Raw genomic sequence first — 12129 nt, 5'->3', positions numbered from 1 at the left:
CACTGTCACTCTGCACTCACTGTCACTCTGCACTCACTGTCACTCTGCACGCACTCTGCACTCACTGTCACTCTGCACTCACTGTCACTCTGCACTCACTGTCACTCTGCACTCACTCTGCACTCACTGTCACTCTGCACTCACTCTGCACTCACTGTCACTCTGCACTCACTGTCACTGTGCACTCACTGTCACTCTGCACTCACTGTCACTCTGCACTCACTGTCACTCTGCACTCACTGTCACTCTGCACTCACTGTCACTCTGCACTCTGCACTCACTGTCACTCTGCACTCACTGTCACTCTGCACTCACTGTCACTCTGCACTCACTGTCACTCCGCACTCACTGTCACTCCGCACTCACTGTCACTCTGCACTCACTGTCACTCTGCACTCACTGTCACTCTGCACTCTGCACTCACTGTCACTCTGCACTCACTGTCACTCTGCACTCACTGTCACTCCGCACTCACTGTCACTCCGCACTCACTGTCACTCCGCACTCACTGTCACTCTGCACTCACTGTCACTCTGCACTCACTGTCACTCCGCACTCACTGTCACTCCGCACTCACTGTCACTCCGCACTCACTGTCACTCTGCACTCACTGTCACTCTGCACTCACTCTGCACTCACTGTCACTCTGCACGCACTCTGCACTCACTGTCACTCCGCACTCACTGTCGCTCCGCACTCACTGTCACTCTGCACTCACTGTCACTCTGCACTCACTCTGCACTCACTGTCACTCTGCACGCACTCTGCACTCACTGTCACTCCGCACTCACTGTCACTCTGCACTCACTGTCACTCTGCATGCACTCTGCACTCACTGTCACTCTGCACTCATTGCATGCACTCTGCACTCACTGTCACTCTGCACTCACTCTGCACTCACTGTCACTCTGCACTCACTGTCACTCTGCACTCACTGTCACTCTGCACTCACTGTCACTCTGCACTCACTGTCACTCTGCATGCACTCTGCACTCACTGTCACTCTGCACTCACTGCATGCACTCTGCACTCACTGTCACTCTGCACTCACTCTGCACTCATCATTACTGTTCCTTTTGTGGCATAAAACGGGTACCTCTTCTGCGTGCACTGGTTTATGTCAGAGGAGCTAAGCTTGGTCAATGTCTGAACAAAATGGCAAAATGATATGTTCCTGCAACAGCACAAGGCCGTAGATTAGAAGCTACGAGGTAAGAGACAAAATGTACCCGCAATACCAAAGTACTAAACGTTTCACTGTATCTTGGAGGAATGTACTTACAAAAAAAAAAATCAATCACCCATAACAACGAACCCACCCGACCCGTCCTTATCAAAACAGATCAGACGAAGACTTGATGGAGAGGGCCAGGCACACAACCCGGCCATCGGTCGCCTGGGAAACCAGATCCATCCACGGCTCAGGAGTCCTCTGTGCGTGGACAGGGTGTACTCCAGGAATCAAGTCCGTGCAATTGTACCTAATAATTTTCTCATAAAAAACTCACTGCGCATTCCACCCTCAACGAACAACACGCTTGGCAAAACAACATGCACGGCAAAGGAAACCGGCCGCTCGCACACTCTCCTCTCCTGCCTCCTTGTATCATACCAAGTCACGGACATGCGCAGACGTCGTGATGCGCATTTGATTCAAGTATTTTACAGTTTTATAAAAAATACTCACTGCGCATTTACCAATCAACGCGCGCGGCAAAGGAAACCGCCGCGCACACGCTCCTTTGCCCTAAGGTAAGCAATTACGGCGGACTCCCGCTTTCGTTTTCCGCCGGCCTGCGAACAGGAAGTCAGGCAGGCCGGGCGGGACAACCGGAAGTAGGAGGGCGGGAGCCTACCCCGCCTCCCACGGAAGAGCCGCGATTGTTTGGCGCACCGGAGCAGGCAGGAGCCTACCCTGCGCCCCGGTGCCGAAGAAGGGAAGAAGAGTCTTGCTGCCGGTGGGAGCCGCTGCACTGAGGATGCCGGTGAGTGGGGCGTCGCCTTGTTGGGGGGGGGGCGGGGGGCATCTGTGTGCGCGCGCGCGGCGGCGGACTGTGTATGTGTGTGAGCGTGCATGTGTGTGTGTATGTGTATGTGTCCTGGAGTCTGTGTGTATGCGTGTGTATGCGTGTGTGTGACGGGGGGGGGGGTTGCCTGTCTGGGTGCCTGCGTGTCTGTGTAAGTGTAAATGCGTGTGCGTGTGTGTGGAGCCGAGAGGAGAGGGGCTGGTGTGTGTGGAGGGGTCTCTGTGTATGCGTGTAGGTGACGGGGGTGTGCCTGTGTATGCGTGTGTATGTGCGCATGCGTGAGTGCTGTGTATGCGTGTGGCTGTGATGTGCGCATGCGTGAATGTTGACGCGCGTGCACGCAGCTCAATCCACGCTCGTCACAGTTTTGTGTCCCTCATTCCCCCGTGTCAGCCGACTATAAGTCTCCGCCCTGGACGCATCCTTCGGATGCGAATTCCAGGGCGAGACCTAAAAAAGCATTTGTTTGTCAAATCGACAAACAAAATTGACAAACAAATGCTTTTTTGAAAACGTGCCCCTTGCTGCGCTTTCACTTTAATGGCAGCCACACCACTTTCCTTAGACTCAGCTCGTTTAAGGAAAGGAGCAACACCGACATTAAAGTGTAAGTGCAGCATGGGGCAATATATATTTAAAAAAAACATGCAGCCACTTTTGTCTTGGCTAGTAAAGCAAAGGCACAAACACCACTATCAGTGTTGTGAGAGAGCATGTCCCGCCTGCAACAGCAGGCATGCGAAAACCATTACATGAAATAGTGCCCGGAAGCTGCAATTAAAACTTACCAAGCGACAACACTTGTAAAAGGGGGTGTCCTCATGGGAGGTTACAAATGAAGACAAGGCGGTACTAAGGAGGGACTAACAAGCCTGTGTACAAAACAGAAGCCAGCATTTACGAAGGACATTGACACAAGCGAATGACAAATATGGGCGGAGAGTGGGCGGGCCTTCAAGTGCATACTAAAATACAGCATGCCTTGCATAGCAGTGCATGCGCTGCCCAGGTTCGTCCTAAAAATTGAAAAGAAAACTTAAAAATTTTTGTTTTTGAAATGCATCCTATTTTCCTTTAAGAAAAACAGGCTGAATGAAAAAAATGTTATTTAAAAAGCAATCACAGATATGGCAGTCCACTGATCCCAGCAGGGCACCCTCCCTGTGATTTTGGCCATTCCCAAGGGGTCTCAAATTGCTACCTGCCTCATGAATACTGATGAGGCAGGTCCATTTATACCCACAGGCATTCTCACACAGTGTCAAACACAATGTTGTACATCGCATTTTGAAACGTCCTAATTGCGAGTCGCAAAAAGTCGCAATAAGGAACTCACAAAATGTAATATTCGTTCATGTGGCCCTGACTTCAGTATGTTTCTGTGTTTTACATTGGTAAGCAACTGACTCAGTTATGCATTTTTTTGTGTTTCTTTAACAGCGTTGCCTTTCTTTTTTTAACAACAAATTTTATTGGGCTATTCTTTAAGAGGTTGGGCAATAGCCCTACAATGGCCTGTAGGAGAGAAAGGAGGATGTTCACACAAATACCCACATTTCTGCCATTAAATAACACCTGCCAAATATGTAGGTGAAGCAATAGAAACAATGTGCAGACAATTCTCGATCTCCATACTAGTACATACGGCATAGTGGCATCGATATTCATATGCAAACGGAGCTGCATAGCACGGTCAAGGTGAAGTAGATACTAATGAGTAATAAAGATAAAGGGGCCCCACTCAGGGATCCTTATCCAGCAGGGGAGGAAGTTCGATACCTCGATATGTCATCTATCGGGTCCAGATCTTCCGGTGTTTTGCAGGGCATCCCCGTCCAATGAACACATCTATCTCGGCTCCCATACATCTGTCTAACTCGATCTTCCATTTACTCAAGGTCGGGGAGATGTTGCTTTACACAGTTGTGCTATGTCCCTCTTGGCAATAGTAAGAGCCAGAAACAGTAAGTGCTGCTTGTACCTATTCCCCCCAATGTCATCAGTGCTGTGTAATAGGAAGAGTCGCGGGTCAAGTGGGAGCTACCACGATAGTACTTCATTCAGGCAGGACCGAATCCTGCACCAAAAGGGTGGCAACACCGTGCAGCTCCATACCGTGTGCAGAAATGTTCACTCCTCCCGGTCACACCACAGACATGTGGTGGACTGAATAACTCCCATTCGCCAGAGTCAAGTCCGGGTATAGTACGCCCGGTGCAGGTATTTGAACTGTATTTGACGGTATCTAGTGGAGACCGCCGAACCCCTCGGCCTAGCTATGGTTTCCGCCCAGTCATCATCAGTCATGTCTGAGATGTCGGCCTGCCACGCTGGTCGTGTATTGTCAAGGGTAGTTGGTGTGTGGGTCGTCAGAGTCTGATATATTTGCCTAATCTTGTGGAGGCCAAGGTTGCCCATCAGCAGGCGGCCCTCCATGGGGTGAAATTCCGGGAGGGTCTCCAGTGTGCGAATCAGGGGGGTGAGTGCATGTCGAAGTTGAAGAAATTTGTAGAATTATGTTATATGGAGGTCGAAATCGGCCTGAAGTTGTTGGAAGGATTTTAATGTGGTGCCCTGCAACACATCCCGAGGGTCGAGATCCCCACAAGGTCCCAACTCCGGAACCCCTTCAGAGCAGCCACTGGGGGGAGGTATGTACCCTGCCATAGGGTGGTTTTCTGGGTGAGTTTCCCATTCCAGCCCATCTGTCAGACTTTAGCCCGCCATAGCTGTATCACAACTCTACCAGCCGGCGGGAGGAACTCTAGGCATGTGAACTGTATAAAAGATGAAGGAGGGGAACCCGCTCCATTGCTACATGTTCTATCGCATATGCCGGATCCGTGGGGGAGTTGTACCACCATTCATTCACCACGAGTATGTGAGACGCTACATAATATGAATAAATGTCCGCAGTTGCAATTCTCCCACAATATGTAGATTGCACACAGGTGCGGAGAGCAACTCTAACTACACGACAATTCTAGAGAAATGTATTTTGTATGGCGGCGACTTGTGCGAACCAGGAGCGTGGAATAGGGTTACAAGATCCGGGGCAGTGACACAATCTTAAAGATGGCTGAGGGCCCGTATAGGGAGAGGGGAAGAGAAGACCATATTGCTGTTTCGCCCTTGAGACTTGTGAGCAGTGGGGTGATATTATGTGCCCAGGAGACTTTGGGGCCTGGGGACATAAAAATACTGAGATATTTGAAACCATCTGTTTCCCGGGATAGTTGTGAGGCCCACGCATCGCGACCCTGCTGTCCGCACACCCGAAAGAGTATGGATTTGGCTGGATTTGTGTGTAAGCCTGTAGTTCCTACAAACACTCTGAGGATTTCTAATATGCGGGGCACAGAGTACCAGGGATCCATTATGAAAAAGAGGACATCGTCCGCGTATAACGTGATGCAGTCCGATCTCGATCGTGACCAATCAAAACCCTGGAGTACCGGGTCACTTCTGACCCACGGCGCTAAGGGCTCAATTGCAAGGGCAAACAATAATGGGGACAAGGGGCAGCTCTGTCGAGTACATCTTTGGATAGGGAAGGGGTGGGAGTGATGCCCCGCGATGCGTACAGATGCCGTCAGGTCAGTGTATAACAGGCGTACATAGGCCAGGAAGCGCAGTCCAAGTTGATCGTCTTGAGCAATTGGAAATGAAACATCCAGCTCAGCGAGTCGAACACTTTGTCAATATCAGCGAGCAGCATTGCGGGCGGCTGACCGAGTGCTGGTGCCACCGCCATAGTGTTATGTACTCTCAGGATTTTGTGGCGAGTGGCTCTTTGCTGATATGTGCTATGTCCAATGAATAGCGAAATCTGTCGCTGGGTCTCTTAAAGGTGCTCAAAGAGATCCCATCAGACTCCCAACCTGTACCGCCCTACATCATTTGGGAACCTTCAGTTTGCACAAGGGGAACAGAGTACCCAGTGCGAGATTTGGCCAGACTCAGCCGAATCTAACACATCAATCCCAAACCGTCTGTGATGTAATCTGTATTGGGTATCAGGAGGTAGCTGAAAAGCAGTGCTAAATTGTGTAAACCAAAAAGTGTATAAAGTGAAATATCTAAAATTGAGTAAGAAGGAGGAAAATATTTTTAATGGACACCTCCTTTTTCTCAACGATAAAAACAGTGCAAATGGTAGTCTTAACAAATAACTACGCAGATGAAAAAAGTGGTTGATATGTTTCTGCAATTTTATATCGGGCCCATGGGTCACCTTGCTGCTTCATCAGGACCTATTTTGCTACTGCTAGGTGTGGTGATGTGGATCAAAATCAAAACAGTGTGAAGAACAAAGTAAATATCACCTGAGAATCTCCCAATTTGCAGGAGAATGTTGCCCCCCCTCACCTGGCCACAGCGCAGGTAAAACGGAGCACCGCTCTGTCCGTCGGTACTCCAGACGTCCTTCTGGGCCTCATTTTGCCCGCCCTCAACTGGCCACAGCGCAGGTAAAACGGAGCACCGCTCTGTCCGTCGGTACTCCAGACGTCCTTCTGGGCTGACGTTCCATGAGACTACTGTAAGGTCTCCAAAAGGGGTTACATCACCTAGCAACATTTTCCCTTGATTTAAAAACAATTACAGCTGAGAGGTCAAAACCTAAATGACCTGTCTGCATAAAACTTAAGAACACAAACATCCTAAGACTGTGTTCCCTTAAAACCCCACCACCCCCCACCCGACACTGCCAAGAACCAGGAACATCTGTCGCGTGTGAGGCACACAAGGCTCCCAACAGAGGAACCCGCGCCCCCACACCGAAAGAACCCAACCCACCCTAGAAACATGAGAACAAGAGGGGCACAATAAGTCTGTGGCTCATCAGTCCCATGGCCCAGCCCCCACGCCTACCCAGAGGAATCTTCGTATAGTCTTAGTAAACAATAATCACTATCAACTTGCTATTGGTCGCCTATGCTGCTTCAAAGTGTTCAGGGGAGCCGCTCCGGGCTCGCTAACATCCTGTCCGATCCTGAACCCCATTGTTTCTTGGATTTGGTTTGCCGTGGCCGTTCGCTTCGCGAGCTGCGGGAAGAATCCGAACCTACTACTGGTGGTGAGCCCGACCGGAGCAGGGGGAGCTCATCTGTCCAAGCGAAGACGGCCTCAGGAGTGGCAAAGGAAAATGACTTGGAGTTGTAGATCACTGGCATCCTGGCTGGAAATAGCAGCATGTATTTTTATGTTTAAATCTCGAAGCCTGCACTTCGCCATGGTGAAAGACTGGCGCTGCTGTTGGACCAGGCGTCTGTAATCTGGAAACATCATGATGAATCGGGACTCGTGTTGGATACTGTCCTTATGAGTCCTGGCATAACGCAAAATTGCATCTCTGTCGGCATATTTCAGGATTTTGGCGATTACCGGCCTGGAAGCCGCACCTGAGGGCGGTTTTTGTGTCAGGGCCATATGAGCCCGCTCCACCACAAAGGCCTAGGACAGGAGATCTTTCGGCATGAGGTCCGTGAGCCACTGAGTGATGAAGCCTTGCGTAGGTCTTGGCGCAGGAATGAGACCTCAGACCCCACTGCTCCGATCTTGGCGTCTAGCATGTCCCTTGCATTGTTGCATTGCATTGTTGATCGATGGAGGGGGGGCACATTGTCATGTGCCAAACTTGTCCCTTCGCCGCCTGAGGAGCCCCCAGGGGGCGTAGTGTATTGATCGAGGGTGCCCTGCTTGGGACCTGTCACACTGAGCTTATCCTTGCCCTTTGTGGAGGGCGTCTATAGTTGCTGTGGCCGCTCAGGGAATATGGGCTGGTAGCACAGGGTCGGACGTGTACCCCGGGGTGGGTTGCCACAGTGTAGGAGAGGATCCTGACTGACTCTTCAGAGATAGAGGGGGGCCTCTGGCCCAGCCAGGAAAGAGCCACCAGCGTAGTCACCCGCACCCACTCCTCTATCAGTGGGGACCAGCCCTCGAAGAGCCCCATCACCTCCTTAGCGGGGCCTGCGGTGGGTGCACCTGGCGATCTCTGCATGCGGAAGGCCCAGGAGCAACACTGGGATATCGGCCAAGTCTTGATGCACCTCCAGACCACCACCAGCCAGGCGGAGTATCCAAGGGGTCCCAGGCAGGTTGTTGTCTTCCCACCACTATGGCAAACACAGGACCACACACAGAGCAATTCGGGCCTCACCCCCCAGGGGTCGCGCGAAACCAGGCCAGACGGTTAAGAGATCCAATCATTAGATACCACCAGGGGCTTCAACCTGGCCCATGCATCTGCGTAGTGCCTCCCCAGGTAGGGGGGGGGCCGCTGGTAAGGATGGTAGGTGGCAGATAATGGTGTGGGCCGAGCGCTCACCTCCAGGGGCTGCGATCCAGCCCCGGCTTCTCTAGGTCTGCCCCTGGTGCAGGCCCGTCACTGTGGGGCTCAGTTTGGTCACTCAGCTACGCCCGGCCGGTCCAGAATCTGGGGCCTCAGCAGCCCAGCGGCAGGAAGAAACCAGGCATCCAGCACCTCCGCCGCCTAGGAGGCCCAGCCGCACCTTCAGGCAGGCACGCGTAGAAGATGGCGGAACCCCGGGTGAGGGGCGGCCGCACCTCTTGCCAAGTCCGAGCTCTCCGGCGGTCCACACCCAGGGCGCCAGGCGTCCGGCAGCGCACCCCACCTCACCTGCCCTCGTCCCAGGTTGGGACCCGGCCTCGATCACCGCAGTGACACCCCAGGCAGGGGCCGCAGCGCCAGGAGGAGGATCCAGCATGCGCCTTGCCGGAGCGTTCTCACTGGGAAAACTTGCACCGCAGCTCGGCCACCTTGGGCAGCAGGGTATCCCCACACTCCATATGGCATTGGGCACCAGCGGCTTCAATTAACAACTCCTCTGGTCAGGATTAAGGTGGGATTTTGGCCGGATTTTGTCGTGGACGCACAGAGCCCGATTAGGCTACGTCCGCCATGATGACTCACCAGGCCACACCCCCTAGCTTTGCCTTTCTTTCATTTTAGTGCAAAGAGCACTGCTCCAATGTGGGTGCTAAACCGCAATGGTGAACACTCTACTGGCCAGGTATACAGAGCTTTTTGTATTTCTTAATGGGCTGAATCGCAATTTCGGCCTGTTAAGAAATGCAAACAGTGTTTCCTAATGTACAAAGGCAGATAGGGAATCTCAAATTATGATTTCTACCCAGTAGAAATTGCATTTTGCTATTCCCTGAATAGAAAATCTCAAAGAGGGATTTCCTATTTGAGATTTCATAAGCACATGTACAAAGCATTTCCTAAATGCGCAATCAGCATTTAGGAAATGCTATTACCATCGGATTCAAGTCGATGGTAACCATGTGCTATTAAAAAAAAACACCCCAACATGCTTTATCTAAAGTACCACTAAGCATACACATGCCCCGATAGGGTATTTGTGTACTTTTTTGGGTTGTTGCATCAAGGGTGGCCTTAGGTCCTTAGGCACCTTAGTTTGCATTTTCAAAGTTGCGATTTCCTATAAAGAAATCCCAAATTTGGAAACGCAAAACCATTCGCAGCTAAGAGCCTTTAGGAACAAATGGTTTAGTATTTCCTCAATAGCGATTTCCTAACAGCGATTTCTACTTTGTAAGAATCGCTATTAGGAAATCTCTTTTTTGTACATTCCATTCTGCATGTCCTAATTAGCGATTTCTTGGAATTTGCTATTTAGGAAATGCTAATTTGAAATTTTGTACATATGGCTCAAGGGACTAGATGTATGACCACTGGCAATTGTGACTCGCAAATTGCGAGTCGCATTTGCGAGTTGCAATTGCCAATGTACAACAGCGTCTGAGACACTGTTTGCGGTTCTTAATGGGGTAGCAGATTGCATGCCTTATGCATATTAATGAGGCTGTAACAATTTGTGACCCCATTCGGAATGGCTGGCACTCCCAGGGATGGTGGCCTGCTGGGGTGAGCAGACCTCCATGTCTGGGACTGCTTTTAAATAAAGCTGTGTTTTTTTAAAGGCAGACCGTTTTCCTTAAAGGAAAACGGGCTGCCTTTAAAAAAAAAAATTAAACGTGTTTGTTTCATTTTTTAAGGGCAGGCAGTGGTCCCTGGGACCACTGCCTGCTCTGAAAAAATGTTTGTGCACCCATTAACAAAGGGGAAGGGGTTCCCTGGGGACCCCTTCCCATTTGCGGATCGTTTACCACCTTCTTGAAGAGGGTGGTAAACTGCGAGTGTTTCGTGGTCGCAAAACATTCTTACATAGTAATATTCAGACTGGCTATTAGGAAGGGACGCCCTTGGAAAGCCCCTTCCTAATAGCGAGACGCTACTCCTATTTTGCAAATCGCTATTTAATTAGCGACTCGTTAAATACTGTTTGTACATGGGCCACAGGTTTTTTGAATGCGCAAACGGGTCTTAACCTCATTTGTGCATGCAAAAATCTGTCGTCTATCTGACCCTACGTTGGCTAAACCTGACCGCACATCCGGCTTAGTGTTTTAAGTTCTATCACTTGTTTTATGGTTGTTTAGAAGAAAAACTGCACGTAGGATACTGAGCGAGAGCGGGGTCAGGCTGAAACTCAGGGGCACCACCATATTAGACCCACCCAGGGCATAGCACCAAATGATGCACACAGACACCGATCTCTGGCTAGGACGGAACTACGAACGGCTCGTCCCCTTTTATTTATTGCCTAAGCTGCACTGGGTTTGAAGTGTTGCATGCGTATTTCAGTGCTCATGGAAAGAGGTCATGTAGCTCAGTACATCCCATTTAATGTTAGCTAGCAGGGCCGATCCCCACCTAGGCACACACAGTCACAAAGCTTCTAGTTGGTTACCGGATTGGCCCCGGATCTTAACAGTGTCTTATCCCACTCACCAGGGCAGTGGATTCCTCCTCCGCCATGACATTGGACCTTATTTTGCATGTAGGGGCTGATTGCCCTCTTTGGTCCTGTGGGTGTGAGGTGTTAGAGCAACCGGCCATCGACTGCATATTCTCTGGTTTTGGAATGTCACCGGCCACAATGTTTTGTTATCCTCTCCTTCCTCCCTGTCAGGGGACACATTTGATCTGAACCATGAGTTGTTTCTTGTGGTGACCTCCAGCCGTCTTTGTGCGGTTATCGTTGTCCATTTATCTCTGTCACAGTCCGTGCTCCCCTTCCAAACAAAGTGTGGAACTTCCACCCGAGGTGGCGGTCACTCATCAGGGCACAATGCCCCACTTCAAGGTGCCATTCCACAGCTCAACAAGCCGAATTGGCTCTCTCCTTTGTCTTTAGTCACCTCATTTGGGCACCAGCTTTATCCAGTACATCCAGGGTCTATTCTGGACCAGTCGGGATGCTGTCCTTGACGTGCCTTTTGAACATTAAGTGCACGAGGGTGCATTGTGTCATGCAGTGAGGGATTTTACAATATGCTCTTCGGAAGCAGTGTAGTTCCCTCTCACAGTCAGTGCTCTGATCCACCGCCCCACATAGATGGCCTAACTCAAAATCTGCATAAACGTCTCCTCTGTGCCATTATCCTGAAGCTACTGCGGCGTTATATTCTGGTGTAATTTCAACGCCGCCAGCTAATCTCGACATTCAGTTTCCTGAAAGCAGAGGGCCACTGTCTATCCGGATTGTCTCTGGATGGCCATATGCTGCAAAAATTTTCTCCAGGAGCGGCTCGACATGGGAAAAATTCCATGCATTGTTGCTGATGGCCATCGCCATTCTCTGGAAGCTGTTGTCAGCCACTGTGGCGTGTCTGATGCCCTCAAGTGTCATTGCCCTGGGTCACGCTGTCATTGCTACCATGTGTGCAAACGCTTCTGCCCCCTCACTGTCTCCACTCAGCCCATTTGCACTGTCAGGGGGTACCGGGAATTGAATTCAACCGGGTTGCTGGCTTCTGGTCAATAAACCACACAGAACCTGTAGGGTAGCAGCTGGACACCCTAATTCTGATTCGAGGGTGTGGGTCGGGGGCGCTGTACCCGCAAACAGGCTCACCAGGAGCTAGTGGTTGGCTATCACCTTGAACTCCCGTTCATATATGAACAAGTGAAAACAATGACACTCTTAATTAATGGCCAGTGCTTTTTGTTCTTTTTGCGCTATCAGCTTCAGTAGCGTTAGAGCCC

This window comes from Lissotriton vulgaris, chromosome 7, assembly GCF_964263255.1.
Source record: "Lissotriton vulgaris chromosome 7, aLisVul1.2, whole genome shotgun sequence".
Classification (NCBI taxonomy): domain Eukaryota; kingdom Metazoa; phylum Chordata; class Amphibia; order Caudata; family Salamandridae; genus Lissotriton; species Lissotriton vulgaris.
The sequence above is the reverse complement of the archived record's forward strand: the minus strand, read 5'-3'. Positions refer to the sequence as shown.